We start from the raw sequence: 20,615 nt of genomic DNA on the forward strand, positions 1-20,615 counted from the left end.
AGTAAAAAAGAGCAAGAAGTTTCAGATCTCATCAGTCATTTATCATGCCAGTTCATCATCCACAAAATGGTGTGTGTTTTCATCTACCAAATAAATTAATTTATTAATGGAAAGGGAGGAAAAAATAAATAGAAATCACTGTTTAACAATGCAAACAAAAGCTTAAGAATGTCAGTAGGTGACTGAGAGCTCAGCCAGAACTAGGTACCTGCCTGCTATATTTAAGAACCTTTCGAGCAGAAAGTGATGTGCACATGGACTTCGGTGCTTTCCTTGATGGAAATACAATTCTCCAAAATTAAAAAAAAAAAAAGCACAAAAAAGCAGGGAGGGGGAAAGAAGGTCAGAAAAATAAGCAGTCCAACACCTGTCAAAGTAAAGAAGCCTGAAATATTAAAAAAACAACAACACAAAAAACCCCAACACCAAACAAACAACCGCAACCCAAACCATTAATACATATAAAGGAGAATCACACAAACTACAAAACAGAGCATGTTGCATCCAGTTAGCAGCAAAGGTCCTGTCACTCCTTGAGTCAGTAGAAGATAATGAAAACTGTTTTCCTGTGCTACCTGTGAAGGCAACAGCCAAAGGAAGAAGCATCATCCCTGGCTTCTAATACATCCAGAATCTAAAATGAACAACATTATTTTAAAACAAAATTGCCACTTTATAGGGCTGCAATACAAAGCATACAGGGCAAGTGTAATTTGAGCATGGCAGCGTTAAGCTGAAGAGCAAACAGTCTTGCTGGCCCCTGAGCCAGGCAGAGGAGATCTGTGGAAAAAGAACTGTGAAAGAAACACCATAACTGATTTGTGGGGTCAGAGGAATAAGTGTATGTTTCTATGAGATGATCTCGAGATAAAAAGCATTGGCACCGTGCACATACTTTGTAGCTGACAGAACAGTGGAGAACCGCAGACGATGTCAAGGAGATTATGTTGAAATTCATAATTACTTTATCGTTTCTAAACTTATCACATCTACTTGAAGTTTCACGAAAGAATGAAACTGTGATAATATTGAGCATGTAGAAATGTTACAACTTTCTAAAGGTCCAGCAACAAGAGGGACAGCAGTGTAGCCCATCAGTTCTTCAGTTACCTGGAGACCAGGTAAGTCCTGTGGTATGTAGCTTATAGGCTGCATTCAGCAACATCCAGATACCAAATATCCAATATGTCGGATACTGGAATACCCAAATGTTGGGTTGGAATACCCAAAACAAAGCTCCTCACTCTGAGAAGCAGCATTGCATTTCCCAGTACTTAAAAAATTGCAAAGTGAGCAGAAGTGCAAGCAGTAGAAGACATAGTGGGCAGACCATCATTTGTGACCCCGGTATTTTTAATCAGGATTGTGGTAATGTTATTCAAAAACACAGAGAAAGAAAACATTGGAGGGAAAGTTCAAAATCTGGCTAAAAAAATTCTACTGTGTTGTGTAATCACCTATACACTTAGGCAAGGTTTATGCTGCACATTTGCTACTTCTGTCAGTTCATAAAACACACAGGCACAAGCGGCACCCAGGTATGTTCCACAGGCGCTGGCTAGTTGGAGAGAAATATAAAACCAAATCCCCCAAATCCTGAGTTTTCATCTGGATTCATTTTAGAGTCCTCCATATCCTGAGATCATCCTTCTCTGGGAATTACATGAGTTGCCCTTTACCAGAGGAGTTCACAAATAGTGAATGTGTTTCATAACACAGGGCTGAAAGGGAAGGAAAATAATCACAGTTGGATCTTCAATGTCTTTTTCATTTTTTATGAACATTTTGAAATAATTTTTCCAACTTTTTTTTTCTAAATTATGAGAAATGTTTTATGGTAAGTCCACCTTTGGGTCATCAGTTTGACGTGAGGTGACGACCAGGTAAGTAGGACACACAAGCACCTTATCTGGAATATGTCTAACCAAAATTAAGAAGAGTGAGTAAGTTTGCTGAGAGAAAGGAGGATCTAATGAAAAATTTCACCGTCACTCAAAAAAATGAGAATTTACATGTTTGTGAGGCACTAGCACAAGTTGCCAGTGAAAAGTTGTGGATGCCCCATCCCTGGAAGTGTTCAAGGGTAGGTTGGATAGGTCTTGGAGCAACCTGGTCTAGTGGAGGGTGTCCTTGCTGATGGCAGGGGGGTTGGAACTAGGTGATCTTCAAGGTCCCTTCCAACCCAAACCATTCCATGATTCTGTGATTTTGCCCCTTCTTTTGTCTGTACTGAAGTCTTCCATTGGAGCATATTCACTCAGTTTCCCATCACAGTTGGCAGGCCCAGAAGAGTCATGTATCCCACATGGGGTTGTGGCAAGAAGCTGGGATTTTACCTTCTTGCCACTTGCACTGTCACACATCAGACATGCTGAAAGGGGACCATCTGTATTTGATCACTTAGTGAAGAAACAATTAACATGATCTTAGAAAGCACCTGTAAATTTGGATTCCCTCGAAAAAATTGTCACTGTCAGTGACTTGGACACCTGTGCATAATTCCAGTATTTATGCAGATAGCCAGGTTTGCAGTCCCAGAGCATGAAGCCTTCTCTATAATCAAAACAATAGCAAGGGTGGTAGAGATGCTTAACCATAACTTCCTAGTGAAGCAGGGACTATCCAAACAGCAAAATGCTTGTGCTCATCCTAAACAGCACCAGCCACCAGATCTGGCTATAGCAGCTTGAACAGTCCTACAATTGGGCTTCAAGCTGCCTGGGATGTCTCTGCTCATCCTGCCAAGAATGTGAGAATTTTAAGCTACTTGTGGTAATGCAGAGCTTCTTCTAAGCCTACTGTCAGACTCACTTCACATGCACTGTTAAAGCTGTCTGAAATAAAATTGAGTGTAGCAGTGATTGTAGACACTGAGATGTATAGTGGGAAGAAAAGTATAACCCTAAATGTCATATGTATGGTTTACAACGTTGACTGGTGCATCTTACTTCAGCTGGCTGAACAGCTTTGTATTAAGCCTTTCAGGAAACTGTCAGCACTGCAAGAGTACAAAATACTCAAGAGTTTATAGGCTGCAATATACACTGTGGTGTTTTGTGGTAAATATAACCTTTGCTTAACACGAGCTGGAAAAACTTTCCATTGTAAATGCACTTTCTCTCATAGAATTCATAATTACTATTGCTGCAGTATTCATTGTCAAATTATACATACCATTCTGCCAAGGAAATGCTAAGTAAGGTCAACAATTTGATGTAGTTTAAAAAAGAGGAAAAGAGGGAAGGGCAAATAATATCACAGAAAGGATTCGTCAATCAGCCTTGCCACAGAGAAATTAAGTTATTTCCATCATTCACATATCCAACCAAATGTTTGTATTTATCTCTTTCTGCCATTTGTATGCCATCCTGGATGCAAGAGGTGACCACATCATTGCTGTGGTTGTCCGGGCACCTTAGCCCAGCCTCATCAAAGCACTCAGAAAGAGAGCTCCAGAGTTTTCCGAGGAGTACAGGTCCATTTCACAGCTCCCTGCAAACAAGCTCAATAACAGCACTGTCTGCTTTGATCAGGCTTTTCTTCTGAAGCATCTGGATGGAACCTCAGACAAGAGATGCTCAGAAATGGAGTTGGCTGCTTGCCCTGCTGCAGCTGAAGAATTTGAGTGGGGCAGAGGGGATGAGGGGGAGAAATGGGGCTGCATTATTTCCAGTGGAGGGAGAAGTGCAGCCAAAAGATATCCCAGAATTGAAAAGCTTTATCAGCAGACAGAAAAAAAAAATTCACTCACCACAGTAGGTAGGAGTGGCTGTGATAGATTGTTTGGGTTCTGAAAGATCTTACTCCATCTCCAGATCTAGTGGCCAAATCAAAGCATATCTGTGTGTAATTTTATATCATAGAGTCGTAGACTCAAAGAATGGTTTGAATTGGAAGGGGACTTAAAGATCATCTAGATCCAAGCGCCCTGCTTTGGGCAGGAACACCTCTCACTAAACCAGGTTGCTCAAAGCCCCATCGAACCTGGCCTTGAACATTTCCAGGGATGGGGCAGCCACAGCTTTCTTGGGCAACCTATGCCAGTGTCTCACCACCATCACAGTAAAAAATTCTTCCTAATATTTAACCTAAACCAACCTACTCTATTTCAGACCTATAGTCCTATCACTAAATGCCCATGTGAAAAGTTCCTCTGCAGATTTCTTGTAGGCCCCTTCAGATACTGGAAGGCCCCTACAAAGTCTCCCTGGAGTATTCTCCAGGCTGATCAACCCCAGCTCTCTAAGTCTAGCCTCATAGGAGAGGTGCTCCAGCCCTCTGATTATCTTTGTGGCCTTTCTCTGGACTTGCTCCAAGACCCCCATGTCTGTCTTGTGCTGGGAGATCCATCACTGAATGCAGTGCTCCAGGTGGGGTCTTACCCAGGTAGAGTAGATGGGGAGAATCCCCTCCCTTGACCTGGTGGCTGAACTTCTTTTGATGCAGCCCAGGACAGAGCTGGCTTTCTGGGCTGCAAGCACACTTTGTTAGCTCATGTTGAGCTTCTCATCAACTAACACTCCCAAGTCCTTTTCTTCAGGGTTGCTCTCAACCCATTTCCAGCCTAGCTTCTAATATGCTTGAGATTGTTCTGACCCATGTGCAGAATCTTATCTTCTCTTGTGATGTGGTAGTTAATGGAGTTTATGGTAACAGAATCAAACCCAAATCAGACCCAATTCTCTATCAAGGTTATTCACACTGTGCAGTCATTTAGAGACAGAGGGTGCACAAATGTGATGTACAGGATGGCTGTCAGCCTTTAAATCCTGTAGGCACAGCTGCAAGAAACACAAGCTGCAAGACACAGTTCTGAACTGTATCTAGAACCACAGGCTGTTGGGTTATGATATTACAATAAAGCCTGGGGACAAAGTAAGCAGACATCAGACTGATCTCAGTGCTTGAGGGATCAAGCACCAATTTATCTGGGAGATATAAGTAGGAGTGACTGTTGTAGGGAGGCAGTAACCCACATATTAGCACTCCTTGGAGCAGCCCCTTTGCTCCCACATAACATGGCTGATGTGCAGTCACATGCAATTGCAATGACATGTGCTATGTCCTGGGGATGGATGCTGCCCTGGATGGGGTAGACAGGAACCCCTTTTTTGCTGCCCCTGGTCAGACCCTACAGTCCCAAAGAACACCTGGGCAGGGCCACCTGTACAGAAACAGAAATCTCTCCCATCAGAGGTTTTCACCTCTTGTGGAAACAATGGGTTGTAGCAACATCTCTCAGCTCTCAGATAGGTCACTTGGAGAAGCAAGACAACATATTCAGTTGCTTTCCCACCTCCCCTGCACAAAAGACAGCAAACTGTGTATTGTTCTTTATTTTCTTGCACATCATTTTTAAGGGAACTTACAAACACTATTGCCCCATCCTGCACCTTATCCAGAATTTAAGAACTTTGAACATTAAGCAATGGCACTGCAATAATTAGGCACCAATGCATGTTTTTGCGCAGAAACTAAAAAAACCTCCTGTTTGATCAAATGTGGCCAGTACACATATCAAAGGCTCTCCTGAATGCTGAGAAACCCTGAGATTTGCTGCTTTAATACCAGTTCACTTCTCAGAAATTACTCAGATTTGTGGTAGCTGAAAGAGCTCACCCCCTTGCTTTCTTTCACTCACAGTTTCTATGTTTGCTGCTGAACACTGAATCACTCAGCTGCAGACTGTTAAACCTTTGTACCACGGGGGCAGAGCAGTCAAGGTACTGGCTCTTAGTAACTACTCCAGTGCTGTGGGAGACAAGCAACAACTCCTTCTGGAACATGAACCACACATAAGTAGAAAGAAAAGTAAACTGACCCTTTGAGCTTTACAGAGCCTGGGATGCTCCCCATGTGGCCATCCTCACCAAAGAACAAGACTTAAAACATCTGGAGCCTCCCTGTGTCACAGCCTCAGCCTTCACAGACTGTGTCCAGTAACATGAACTGCCAGCCCCTGCCTGCCCCACAGCAAGGGACAAGTCTCTGATGAACAAAGTCTGAACCCACGAGCCCCAACAGGAGACATATAGGATGTAGGTTATGTGGGAAATGGGGTACTGCCTATGACAAAAGGAGGGTTTATCTCCCCTCAGACCTGGTGTTTGCCTCACAGGCAAGCAGGGGCCAGATACACAACCCTCAGATAAACCCCTTCTCATGCACACAGAGATAAACAAGCACAACCCTGCTGGTACCTCAGCCAGAGGCAGAAGCACCAGTGGTCCAGGTGCCCTCTCCTCCCTGCCGCTCACGTACTGGAGGTAGGAAAGTTGTTCTTGGCAGAAATTCAGTGGGCATCTCTGCCTGCAAAGGTCTTCATTGCAGAAGAGGCGAGAGCACTCCTGGGAGCTTTAAAGTCATTCAAGATTCTGGTAAACAGCACACTTGTACAACGTGAGATTTAGCAGCACCTCACAGAACTTAAAGCAACTATATTTCAAAATATTTCTCCACCAAACTCGGTGAAGCTGCTACAGTATTTGCATCCACTGAAAACAGAGCTGAGGTGGATCCACCCCAGGCTGTCTCAGTCCCACACATGTATCCTGATCTGGATGTGATCTTTGCCAGTGCCACTTCAGTCACAGGTGGCAATGGAAGAATCCTTGTCAGGTCATATTATTGACTAAGGTGTCCTACATATCTTTGTCTCTGCTGAAAGAGACAACACTGAGTTAGGCTCTGCAACTTCACATCAACTACATCTGGTCAGCAGTGCAGAGAAAACCCTACCTTAGAAAGAGCTAATCTTGCAAATCCTGCAGGCAGCACGTGGTGCTTAGAAGCTACTTGTAAACCTCAAAACTCCACTCCCTTTTTCATGAAGCCTTTGTCTAAGGATCTTGAGGGCAGCAAAAAAGAGAGATAGTCCAGCACTATTCGCTTAAAGAAACCATGGGACCGAATGTTCTCCAAGACAGCAAAATCTAGGACACAACCTTGGGTGGATATTGCCTCTGTAGCTGGGTTTGAGACTCTCAGAAAACCACCATTTTCTCAGTCTCTTCATGCTCCCCCTTTGCCTTCCTCTGGCATTTGATCCTCTGGTCACAGGCTGCCCTGGCTAGGTCAGGGGAGCCAGCAGACCAGTACTTACACCTCTGGATACAGCAGGAGGGAGAGTTAGTTTTACACCTATTTCACTACCTGGTGTAGCTCAGGAGGAGGGCAGCAGTGAAAATACTGCTGGGGGAAGATCTGTGATCAGCCATGAGGGGCAGTGCCACAGCAGCAAACTTCAGCTCTGAAAACCATAGAAAATGTTTCTCTCTTTCACATCGCTTGCACTTTAACATCCTCAGTTCCTGGGTTTTATGCCTCAGGTTTGCTCCTTTTTCTCCTAAGCAGCCTTGCCACAAACTGAGAGGCTTTGAACAGGGCTTGGCTGCACAGGACACTCTTCAGACCTGTGGTTAACACTGTCTCCTGATCTGCTGTGCAAGCTAAGGAGCTTTGGCAGGAGGCTCTCTTACCTCATTGCCCTTTCCTCTGACATCATTTTTCTTCTCAGGAGCAGGCTGTGTGATAAATTTAAGGAACAGAGAAGGGTGTGGGTATACAAAGCATGGCAGATTGCATGAGGATCTTAATGTTTTCCAATCTACATGCCAGAGAGATTGTTCATATGTTCAGTAGCTGAACAGTGGATGGACGTAGCCCTCCATCCTGTCCCAGGGCTCTTAAGCCGCATGAATGAAACACACAAGCTCAGAATTCATGTTAAAAGCATAAAAAAATCAAAAGCTGAGCTGAATCCCAGCCAAGCAAGCCAAGTCTGTGCAGCTTTGTTTTGGGAAGAGCATGGAAAAAAAAATATAGATTTTCTCTTTTCAGAGAAGATTGTCCCAGAAATTTTAGTACTATTTCAGTTTTTGGTGGGGAAGCCACAGCCACAAAAAGGACCTGTATCACAAAATCTCAGCATTTCTTTTCAAAGCAAAATAGACAAATATTTTCCTTCATCAGCATAAATTAATAACATATATGTACTTTAAGAAGTGGGTGTGTTTGAACAAAACAGCATATTTTTTTTAAAATTCAAAATAAAGAAGTGGAACATTTTCAAACCTCATGAAAGAGTCTGTTCTGGGTGGGCTCAAGTATTGGACAGAGATTAAGATACATCTTTGCTACAGCCAAGCCTGCACTTGAAGATCTGAGTTCTATGTGGTTTAATGCCATAATCCACCTCTAGTTCTTTTTTCTGGGTGCCAGTTTGCTCCCTTCCAGCTGCACAGTACCTCATCCTCAGCCCAACAGCTGGCAGTACCTTAGTGCTCTCCAGCTCATGAGGCTTTTGCTCACGTGTCTGTACTCAAAGAGGGACAACTGCTGATGCCACTGCTGCAAAGTGAGTTCATGGGCACTTTTTCTGCCCCAAGCCCCTTTCCTGAGAGAACACTGATGCCAGCAGACTCATGGGGCACTGTTTGGTGCCCTGATAAGGCAGCTTGAATGCACTACGCACTGGTGGTGGATCAGATTATCAATGTTACAATGCACAAGCTGCTGGCAGCAGCATTTCTGCTGATAAAAGAGCATTCATCTTGTACACAAACACATGCCAGGATTTACCTTCTAGCAAACCAGGTCAGCCATCAGGTCAGCCATCATGGCTCACCAAAGCTCATCCATGTGGAAGAGCTTCAGGGCTGGGCTGGACACGGACTCTGCTCCACACATTTTTTCTCTTTCCTCTTAATAAATAAACTTTGTTGACCAAAGATCTTCCCAAAGTTGTATGTTTGTACAACTCCAAGTTGTCCCCCACTTTGCAGGTCATCCTGTTCATTGGCACACGTACCCATGTACACCTCCTGTGTTCAGGTGTGCACATTAGCCACCTCTACCTCTTTATTGTGTTAGACAGGCTTTAGACACTGTACATGAGACATTTAGCACAGACTCCATCAGTACACCTTTTGCATCACCACAGAGCTTCAAGGCTTTCACCACCACAGAAGACTAGGATGTTCAAGAAGAAAACTCTGGGTAAGGTTCCTGATCTGGAGGAATCCAACAGCCAGCCATACCCTTCTGCAGGCCCTGAGAAAAGATAAGACTTTGAGGCTCACAGGGAAGGTTATAAAACTCAGTGAGGACGATGACAGACAGAAGATTTCCTGTCTCTGGAAAGACCATTTGCTTGGTTGTCTCACAGCAGTGGCAACACAGAATTAAAGATCAGTCTGTCTGGTAATTACAGAATCACAAAATGTTTAGGTTGGAAGAGACCTCCAAGATCATCCAGTCCAACCTTTGACTAACACCACAGTCAACTACTAAACCATGTCCTTAGTGGCCAGGTCCAAATGCTTTTTAAGTGCCTCCAGGGGTGGTGACTCTAACATTCCAATGCCTGACAACTCTGAGTGAAAAAATATTTCCTATATGTCAGGTCATTCACATGTCCAAGCCAAAACTGTGAATTTCATTTCATACATTGATAACAAACACCAAAACCTCAGCAACTGACATCATGCAAAAATACAGATAAACTTACTGAAGCCACAGGTGCTGCTGAAGAAAAACAGTGCTCATCTTTAAGATCATGTTTACTTTCAGGGTTAGGGCTAAGGGGAAGGAAACAACTAAGCAACAGAGAAGGTGGTCAATGCTTTAAAATATCATTATTTCTAACAATATGTCCTTTTTTTCAGAGAAATAATACTTTTCCTAGTAAACTGCTTCTTGGTGATCTTCTACAGCAGTAGCAGAAGAAGATTCACTGGACCACATCCCCCACCACCCTCTGGGATGGTACAGAATGAGCAGTATTGTTGTTCCAAGATCTGAGGTAAGGGAGAGCTTCATTATCTTTTCCTCCTATCTTTACTCACAGCATCAGAGAACTCCTCACCCACTGCTGCTGATCCTGCACACGGCAAGAGCTCCAAGTCCAGCTGAGCACTGCTAACTCCTGGATCCCTCCCCAGAAATCTCTTCCTCTTGAAAAACAAGTTCTTCAGATTAAAGAGAAATATTTAGAGAAGCAGCAGGACCTAAGAGATAAAAAGCTGGTCTGGCTTAGCAGGAGACTCGGGGTCCTATTCACAGATGCATTTCAGGTACCAGTGCAAAATAATTAGTTTTTCTGAGCAGTCAGTCACATTGGCAAGAACAAAGACTAGCATAGAAAGCCAAAACTTCCTTGCTGAGCCAGGGTAACTTCAATTTACACTAATTTATTGTTTTTATTTAACTTATATGTGGGTACAGAAGTTTTAAAAGCAGTTAGAGAGCATTCAAAAGGTCTGAACTACTCTGCATAAGACATTCTCACTTTCCTTTGGGCATATCAGTGCCAATTATTTCAATGTCATGAAACCATAAAGAAAAAGAAATCACCAAAAATCAGTACATGGGGTTTTTAAGACGACATAAAATATTAAGGAAGCAGTATAAAAGAATCACTGACGTTCTGCTCAAACCAAATGACACCAACTTCAGCAGCTGACAGCAGCATGACATCCCTTTGCCATGTTAGGATGAAAAGTGAATGTTATTCCCCATATGCATTTCCCTTACAAGGGTCCAAAGTCAGAATTTTCATACATGGAAATGAAGCTTCCATCAGCCCTTCCATCCAGGTTTTAGGATTTATTCCAGCTGTTCCTCAAGCAACCCAACTGCAAATCCTGAGCAGGCATGTACCCACTCATGCATTCAGTGAGTACAACACCTCACACTTAAAAACAAAATAGGTGCCCGTGGAAGCTGAGTTGGAAGATAAGTACTGCAGGTCAAAAAAGACAGGTGAGGGATCCACAAAAAATCAGGGATTAAAATTGATACCAATACTGAATTTATCTTCCTGCAAAATTTTCAAAGCATGGGAAATATGTCTGGAGAAATCACCTGTGACTGAATGGAAGAGAAATAATCATAGGACAATGTCAATGCAAGGAAAAATGAGCTTCACTATGAGATGGCACCTTAGCCCATCTAAATATATTTTCTTCTATGCACATGATATATATTAAATAGCCATCCCAAGACCTTAATGGAAAAAAATGGTGTTGAAGAATAGAAAAAAATGGTAGCTGAAGGCATACTTAGCCACTTTAGGCCAGCAGAAAAACCGAAATACATTCTGGCAAGGTGAAAAAAAAAAACTTTGTAAAGGAAGTTGTTTCTCAAGCTGTATATTCATGTGTTAAGAATACAGAATCATTACAGCAGGGAGCTGAAAGCAGAATTTCCTGGTCTCCTCATGCAGGGAGGCAGTGAAACAGGGAGAGGCTTGAGAGTGGAACAATTGTTTATATCTTCGTGCAGGGGAAATCTGGGATTATTTATGGAAATTCAGATGTTGCTAAATAACAGATGCTCATCTGAGAGGGAAAACTTCTTTTGTTTTGGGGAGGGTTGAAGGGATTTATTGGTCTGTTTTGTTTTGTTTTTTTAAAAGGTTTAGAAAAGAGAGCTGAATGTTTGCTCCAGAATATAGAGCAACTACTTTGAAATAAAACAAATGTTTCTTGGTGCAAGCATTTCATGCAGTGCCTACCATCACTGGACTTTGTGGGCACCTCAACAAAGTATGTGAAAAACAAGATCTCCCTCATAATTGCCAAAAAACAAACAAAAATTAACTAGGACTTTATTACCAGTTTGGTTTGGTGCCCTGCAGACAAAATTTGCTCCCTTTCATGCTATTGCTCTGCTAAGTGTAGTGGAGGACACACACATAATAAGCAAAGTATTACAACTACAGTGAAACAAAAACCTTCGCATTTAAAATGTAAACAGTGAAAAAGCAGAGCTCAGCAGAAGATGGAAACTCAAGCTAATTCCTACCAATTTGTCCTCTGCAGGATCAGCACAGCCCTTCTCCGAGTTGGCTTTGTAAACACATATACCACAGCTCTTACGTTGTCTTCTTGTTCACGGTAGTTCTTTCAGACAAATGTCTTCCTGTTGGATACCATATTCCACCCTGGTAAAGTTAAAAAGCCTTCATATTTGTGTGTTTTCCTCTAAATGTCCTGGGGTTTATGATATTACTAAAAATCTGACCCCCATTAAAAAATTTTCTTGAAGCCTGCACGTATTTCTCATTTTTAACTTCAACTTCTAAATTAAAATGTTGGGGTTTTTTCTTATAAGTACAATATATTTAATCAAATCTTCTGCTGCTGGAACCAGTTCACTCATTTTTTTTATTTTAGATTCTCAAATCAAGACTAACTTTCACAACAAGACTAAATTTCACAACATGGCCACAAAAATATATCCATAAATCATTTAAGAACACTCTGGAAATTAATAAGAAAGAATACTAATGATGTCTATACATAATAAAGTAAAAAGATGTGCCCATCATTTTGACATGTTTAGCAGATGTGATGACACACCATGGAAGGGTGATGGAGAGAGGGCCAGAGCACACGTAGGCTCAGCTTCTGCACTGAGCATTATGGTAAATATTTAATTCTGTATATTAAGAAATGAAGCAAGCACACACACTGCAGTTACACAGACCACCATGAGTGCTTTTGGCTCAGTAGCCCAGCACTAGGAGGCTGGATGGGAAGGCTTCTGTCCATCTCTTTCCTACCATCTCCTCCCAGCAGCTGCAGAAACTCTTTGTACCAACACGCAACATCCTCTGGCAGAGGATGCAGGCAGCAGCACTGATTAAGGAACTAGGATGAATCCAGACAGTGCCTGTTAAGTGCCCCGTAATCCATGGAAAATTTGGTGGCCACACAGATCTTTGTTTTGGGGGCTGAGGTTTGAGTCTGGAAAAAGTTGATCACAGATTATCATAGAGCAATTATTTCAGGGTCATTTCTACCCTTTTGAAAACAAAGGGCAGAGATTTCACTAAACAGAGATATTGTGAAGGCTTGCCTATGGCAGAGGGGTTGGAACTACATGATCTTTTAGATCCCTTCCAACCAAAACCATTCTATTATCCTACAATGACTTCTAAAACCTTACACAAGCAAGAAAAAAGGCATTCGTGCTAGCAACTGAACATGCTCTTCAACAGCACATACCTTGGAGAATCCAGAAAGAAATAATCAAAGAATTATTTTTGCATGTGTTTTTTCAAGCTCTCTGTTCATGGAATTTTACTTTGATTTATTTTTTCTTCTATTTGAAATTCTACCCATTGCATCATCTGTAAACAAATACAGAAGTGCACTGTAAAGCAAGAATTAGGTTGTCCCTGGAAAGGATAGTAAGGATAGCATGAGTGTACATCAAACCCAAAGGCCAGGACCCACAATGCAACATTTTTAAATCATATTTATAATGTAGTAATGCCTGGATCTGTCTTGAAGAAAAAGAAAAAAACCCCACAAAACTCCACAAAAAAACAAACAAAAATAAATAAACCAAACAACAGTTTTACTGATTCAGTATGTAGATTTTATAAACAGAAAATATCAGGTGACCTTTGAAATAACAGAAAGATTCTCCCTCCACCATGCAAAAGTTTGAGCAAAGCTAGAGATGCTTAAAAGGATAATGCAGCTTGGATGAACACATGGATCTGCTGTGAAGAAACCATAGCTAATTCCTTCCAAGATTTCTAAGTCACTCTTAAGGAGACATGCAGTGGCATCTTTGCTAAACAGCATTTTTGCTTTTAAAATATCTTTGTTGTCAAAATGAGCACCTTTTAGTGGAGTGTGAATTGATTTAGATAATGTTAGTGATATAGAAGTAGTCAGCTACCAAAATCATCAGCCTTGAAATTTGGAGACTCCATTCTAAACATTCAAGTCTGCTCTGCTGCAGATTTGTACAGTAAATCCCATTCAGGTCATGTCTACACTGTAAAATTTATCCCCAAATCATCACAGGCCTGAAGAAACTCACTTGTAGAGCAGGACATATTCAAGGTTATCCTATTTTATTCAGATTAATACTAATCCCAATCCCCTGCCTGCACCCTGAGATGCTCACACAATCCCTACCCAGCAGTGGGTGGAAGGCACAAACTGAACCACAGTGGGACATTTGGATACTTCTCATCTTTCCCCAACACCTCTACCTTCTCTCCACACTGCTCTTCCCAAGGACTGCAGAAGGCCAAGCCATACAACCCTCTTTTTTTATACCCTTCCCCTTGCCATCAGTCAGGTTCTGTTTCCAGTCTGTTAATTCATAGTGATGAAGCTACTGCTACAGTCTCAGCTACTGTGATAAACTAATAAAACTGTGATAAACTCAGCAGATAAACTAATGGATGGTAAGCAACAGACCTTACGGGCTGCATAAGGGGCTGTGTAAGGAACTAAGGAGATTTGGGACCTCAGGTGCAGTGTGAGACTTTACTACATGTAGATTACAGCTTTTTCCTATGGTGTTTTTTTTCTGTGACCTTTTGTCTCCAGCATTGCCACTCCAGCAGTTTTCATTAAGTCTGTTTTAAGGTGGAAAAGGAAAGGTATAGAAGCAAAACAAAGTTCTCACTGGCATGACTGAACATACAAAAGAAAAAGGTTTGTAAGTGAAACATTTGTAGATAAAACACGCATTATTTTTTTTGAAAGCCAAGGATGGGGGGGAGGGGATGAAGTGTGGGAAGCCTTTTACTAAGAAGACATCCAGGCTCTCTATAGCTCCAGTTTGCAAAAACACCTCTCAGTCCCTGAGATTCAGCACAGCTATCCATAGGCAGGTGGAAAGCAGAGGGCACAGCAGAGCAGTGGGGAGCTGGCATGGCAGGATAGGGCTGCAGGAGAGGGGCCTCTGGCAATAGGCATAACAATGCTCCCATCCCTCCCCTTGCTCCAAGGGTACAGAGCAGGTGGCAGAGGAAACCAAACTGTGTCAGACACCAGCTTCCCAACAAGGCTGCTCCACCAGGAAAGGAAATGCAGGATTTTAGGGTGCGATCTGCACATGACTGCACAGCAAAAGTTAAAAAAAAAAGAGTGAAAGAAAAAAGGCAAAAAGCCCGCACAATCAATGCCTTTTTCAGGCACAAAAAACCCCAAACCACTAGGACTGCTATACAGATTCCCCAACACAGCACATTAGCATCCTCCATCTAAGCCAGTTGTGCTTTTCTCTCTCTCTCTCCTATTTATTTTTTTTTTTATAAATCATTATGATCACCACACACCCCATTTAATCATGTACCGCAATCATCATGTCATCGCCACTCATTCTGGCAGTATGGGACATAACCCACGACAAGAGGGTGAATTACTCAGACTTTGTTGCAATGACTGCAGAAGAAACACAATAGGGGAGAATTCTGCCCAACATCACCATCTGAAAAAGTTACAGGGATGCTTTTAAACAATATATGAATTCAAGAGATTTTACAGCTAAACATTTCTCATCGTTTCAGAAGAGTGGGTGCCACATAGAGTTACAAGACTTCATATGATAAAGGCGGTAGCTATAGTTGTCAAAAAAAAAAGAAAAACAAAACACAAAAACAATAATACTGATTTCCCCACTCATCCTAAAGGGGCTGAAGCATTAATGCCTCTAAATTTAAATTTTGTCAAAATCTAAAACACACAAGGTTGTTGCTCTCTTTATGTCAGAAGCTAGCAGGTGGTGGATTTGGTGATGTTCTAGGTTAACAGTGAACTTTATGACTTTAAAGATCTTTTCCAACCAAACTATTCTATGACTCTAAGTATTGGGTAAATAAGGACACAAGATGGTCAAAGAGCTGTTTTCAGGAATGGTTCATATTAAAGTGGGACAATAAAATACAGCTCATGGGATATAGACTTGCTCTGAGTTATGAATTATGCATCTGAGGTTCATTCCGATGCACTGGATTGATTTGAAACTTTCAGGATTTGGGGGGTTCTTGAAATATATGTTGGTTGTAAGCAAACAGTACTGGCTCCTGCAGGCATATTGTTTTCTACTAATATGGAGTGTCCTGGTCCCAGCAAATATTTGCTGATTGTAGTAAACATGTCTTGATTACTGAAAAAAAAATCTTAAATTAAAATACAATAGGTATATTAAGAAATCTCTCTTAGTAGCAACAAATTAGGAACATCAAATCCTGCCAGCTCTTACATATGCACTTCATTGTAAACTCATCAGTAATCCCAAATTAAGCACATGCCGAAGTGTTGAAAGGATTGGGGCCATCAGAGAGTCATCCTCCAAGTACTGACAACCTAAGTAATGTGCTAGCTTCAGCTAGACTACTCAGAGTTGTAAGACAGACTGCAGAGTCAAGAAAACTGCATCATAAGACCTGAGCTTCGAACTGGACGTTGACATCCCTACAGCTAAAATGCAAGATTACCAAGCAGTGACATGAACACTTAATCAGCAGAAAGTCAAATGCCAAATAACTTCATATTGCCAAATGTCAAATAACTTCAAGATTTCTGATCTGAGTCTTCTTGATTCCGTTGTAGCAAACAGCAGACAATTTTTAGAGTAGACAAGATTTTTAGTGAACAAGTACTGCATATAGACTACAAAGAGTAAAGTACTTCTCAACTCATGAATGGTAGGACTTAGCTTCAAGGTAAGTGTTTTTGATGAAAATACAAAGCATTATTACAAACCACCCTTTTTGACAGGGATCATTTTGGCTCAGTATTAGCACCATTTCTGTTCCCACCTCAACAAGATGATCAAGTAGGAGTAGTAGCAAGTTTGTGGACAACACCAAGTTGGTAGGGAGTGCTGGTCTGCCCGAGGGTAGGAAGGCTCTGCAGAGGGATTATGGACAGCTGGGTCAGTGAGCAGAGACATAAAGTATCAGGTGCAACAAGGCCAAGTGTCAGGTCCAGCAGACAGGTCACAACAATCTCATGCAATGCTACAGGCTTGGAAAGCTGTCCAAAGGAAAAGGACCTGGGGGTGTTGATGGAAAGCCAGCTGACTACAAGCCAGCAGTGTGCACAGGTGGCCAAGAAGGCCAACAGCATCTGGACTCGTATCAGAAATAGCATGGCCATCAGGACTAGGGAGGTGATCATGTCCCTGTACTCATCAATGGTGAGGCCACACCTCAATTCTTGTGTTCAGTTCTGGCCGCCCCCCCACTACAAGAAGGACATGGAGTGAGATCAGAGAAGGACTGTAGCAAGACAAACCTCTTTTAGGGAATGGTGCTTCAGGGTCCAACCAGGTGTTCCAGCAGAGACTCACAAGCAGTGCTCTAAGCCTATAGCCCTCAGAGTCGACTAGCCTGGATCAGTGCTGTTGCTCCAAGAGTGACAAACCTCCCTGCTGGCTTGCTCAGAACTGAGCTGAGCCTGTGTCTCAGGCCTCACCTTTTATTGGCCCCCTAATCCTGCTCATGCGCAGTGGGGGCCCACCCTAATTAGGCACAGGTGGGCTTGACACAAGCTCATGCCACTACCTGGGAATTAGTGGCACCTGGTTGCCTCATATCACTACAAAGGACAGCAAAGCTGTTGAAGGGACTGAAGAATATGAGGTGCATCTGAGGGAACTTATCACTCTCTACAGCTACCCCAATGGAGTTTGTTGAGAAGAGGGGGCCTGTCTCTTCTACCAAGTTAAAAGCAAAAGAACAAGAGAGAATGGCCTCAAGTTGTTCCAGAGGACATTTAGATTGAATGTTAGAAAATTATTCTTTACTGAAAGGATTGTGATGCAATGGAACAGTCTTCCCAGGGAAGTGGCTGAGTGACCATTCCTGGAAGTATTTAAAAGATGTGTAGATGTGGTGTTTAGGGACATGGCGTAAAGGTGGACTTGGCAGTCCTAGGCTGGACTTGATGATCTTAAGGGTCTTTTCCAACCAAAACAGTACTATGACCATATTTCAATATGCAAGAAGCAAAAAGGTATTGAGTTTAATAGCATGGTAGTACCTTAAATACAGAACAACTAATAGCTTCCATGTCTGTGAGATTATGGTCTAGAAAAGAGCAGAGGCCAGTAAAAATCAAGAATATCTTGCAATATGGGAAAGAAGGAAGTGAAATCAATATTAGATATTATATTTAGATTAAGACATTGAATGAAAAACTAGGTAAGTGGTGAAAATGCTTGGATTTAAGATGACATATAAACTTGTCAAATATACCGATCTGGAAATGGGAATTTCTGAGTTTTTCTGAGCTTAAAGTGAGCATTAAAAAATTAAAATAAAACATTAAGACATTTTTACTTGTATACTGATCATGGGGCAATAGCAGACTACTTTCATACTCTAGAAGGATTGCTTTAATTGGTTCCCTTTCCCTAAGTCCACTTATTCAAGTATTTGTATGAAGGGTACTGTTTTTACTCAGTACACTGCCGTAGGGATGGTGACATGTGTATGTACTTAGGCCAAGATGAGATTTTATATTGTTACAGGATGAGAAAAACTAAACAGGCACCCCTTGGATCTTTGTCCCTTACTGTGAGAGAAAAATCCCATAAGAACCATCAAAGCACAATGTGGACTTAAAATAGCAAATTAGTATTTAAAACTGTCCCACACATTTGTCCTCAAAATGATTGCTAAATCCATGCCCTGCCTTTTCCCTCAGAGGCAGAAGATTGGGGAGATGATGATGATGGAGGGCTTAAGAACATGAATCGGGTGCAAATTTGTCAAGGAAGCGAGCAATGGCAAATTACTCAGTCACAGAGATAAACTCTTCTTTCTGTGCATATGTGCTTGGATGAGATGATTTTTTGAGGAAATCCTACCTGTAGAATTAGGATTATGAAAAGAAACATTTGTGGAATGGCACAGAAAAGGTGGGTTTGTTGAATGTGCCACTGCTTAAACTAGCCTTCAGCCACCAAATATGGATCACATGGGAAATGTCATTTCACTTGTCTTGCCATGCAGTCTCTGAACACAACAAGATTTTCAAGGGTGTTTATAACTCAGCTGCTCACTGTGACACTGGAAAACACAAAAGTCTTGGTTCCCTACATATTGACATTCTAGTTCCTGTCAGAGAGCAGGGAATTGCAAACATCTTTATGATTGTGTCAGGAAACAAGAACAGGCAGATATCCAAGCATGACAACAACAAGACTTTAAATAAATTATCTTGATCCACCTTCTACTTGACTGAGAACAAAGTTTCCTCTCTTTCTAACCAGTGCTGCCTCAGTACCATTTTTGTACCAATATGACAGCTGTGCACCTCACTGAAGAGCATGAGCAGGGCAATATATCTCCAACCACCAGATAAGAGTGTATTTCCTAAACTGAAAGATCATGATCCAAGTATAAGGTCTTGGGCTGGTACAGTGGTGTTTTGTTAAGTGGGGTGCACAGGGATGGGTCCTGTGAGAAGCTGCTGGAAGATCCCACAGTTCCAGTCCTGGCTCCACCTCTATTCAAGGCCAGGCAGATATGGGCAGCTGGATGTGCCTCTCCAAGTAACATATACAAGAAAGGGGAAGTGAAACTGCAAAAATATAAAAAAGAGACATGCAGAGCAGAGGAGAGGAGGACGTGAGAAAGCAATGCCAGAGAAAAGTTACCCAGGTCGGTGAAGAAGGAGGGGGAAAGGTGCCCATCAGAGATTTCCTCACAGACTGTGGTGAGATGGCGGCTGTGCCCCTGCAACATGTGGAGGAGCGCAGTGGAGCTGTCATTGAAGGACCACGGTGGGGTAAATGTGGATCTGCAGCCCCTGAAATGTCACAGATGGCCAGACATGTAGCCCCAGCCTGTGCAGGATCACGGAGAGGGTCAGATGTGGATCTGCAGCCGTGTAGGACCCCGTGCCAGAGGAGGTGACTGCTCCTGCAGCAGCTGTGACTCTGTGTGCAGCCCAGGCTGGAGCAGTCTGTGCCTGAGGGACTGCACCTGTGGGAGGGACTCATGTCCCAGGGGTTCCTGAAGGACTCTCTGCCATGAGAGGGACCCCGTGTTGGAGCAGGGGAAGGCTGTGAGGAGTCCTCGCCCTGAAGAGGAAGGAGCAGCAGAAACACCATGTGGGGAACTGACCCTAAACCCCCCCTGCCCCTCCCTGTGCCCTGGGGGATCCAGGATTGGGAAGGGAGGGGTGGGAGGAGAAGGTAAGAAGATCTGGCCATGTTTCTCCTTGTAGATTAGATTATGGGTTTTTTCTCACCAAGTTGAACCTGTGTAGTTTTGACCTGTTACCACAACTGGGGAGTGAAAACTTTGCTATCCTTGTCTCTATTAAGGAGCTTTGGGGTGGATTTTCTCCTCCCTGTCCCCCAGCAGGGGTAAGGGGTTGAGCAAGCAAAGGCCTGGTTGATACCAGCTGGGCCTAAACCGTGACATATAGCAAGACAACCAAAACACAGAAGAAATGGAACAGGAAGGCAGAAGCATTTTTTTCAGCACAGTGAGACAGATTTTCACTTTCCAATGGCCTAGACCCTTCTAGGAGATGCCACTCAGGCTGTAACAGCTGGGCTTACCTGTGGGCAGGTGTGCTCCCTGAGCCCTGCTGCCTGACAGGGCACAGGAAAACATCACGGGTCCCATAGTGTCCTGCTGAGGGCCCACTGCAGGTCTCACAGGGGAGAGTGGCAGCATATACAAGTCAGGAATTAAATGGGCTCAAAGCCTTGAGTTTGTGATGGAGGTCGGCTCCAAGAATCATTCAGCTTTGCTCAAGTTTGTTCAGGGTAGTGGAAGAGTTGCAGATTGCAGATTTTCTTCTCTTCCAAGGCATAATGGGCAAAGTATGCTTGAAGTG

This window comes from Calypte anna, chromosome 2 (genome assembly GCF_003957555.1).
Source record: "Calypte anna isolate BGI_N300 chromosome 2, bCalAnn1_v1.p, whole genome shotgun sequence".
NCBI classification, from domain to species: domain Eukaryota; kingdom Metazoa; phylum Chordata; class Aves; order Apodiformes; family Trochilidae; genus Calypte; species Calypte anna.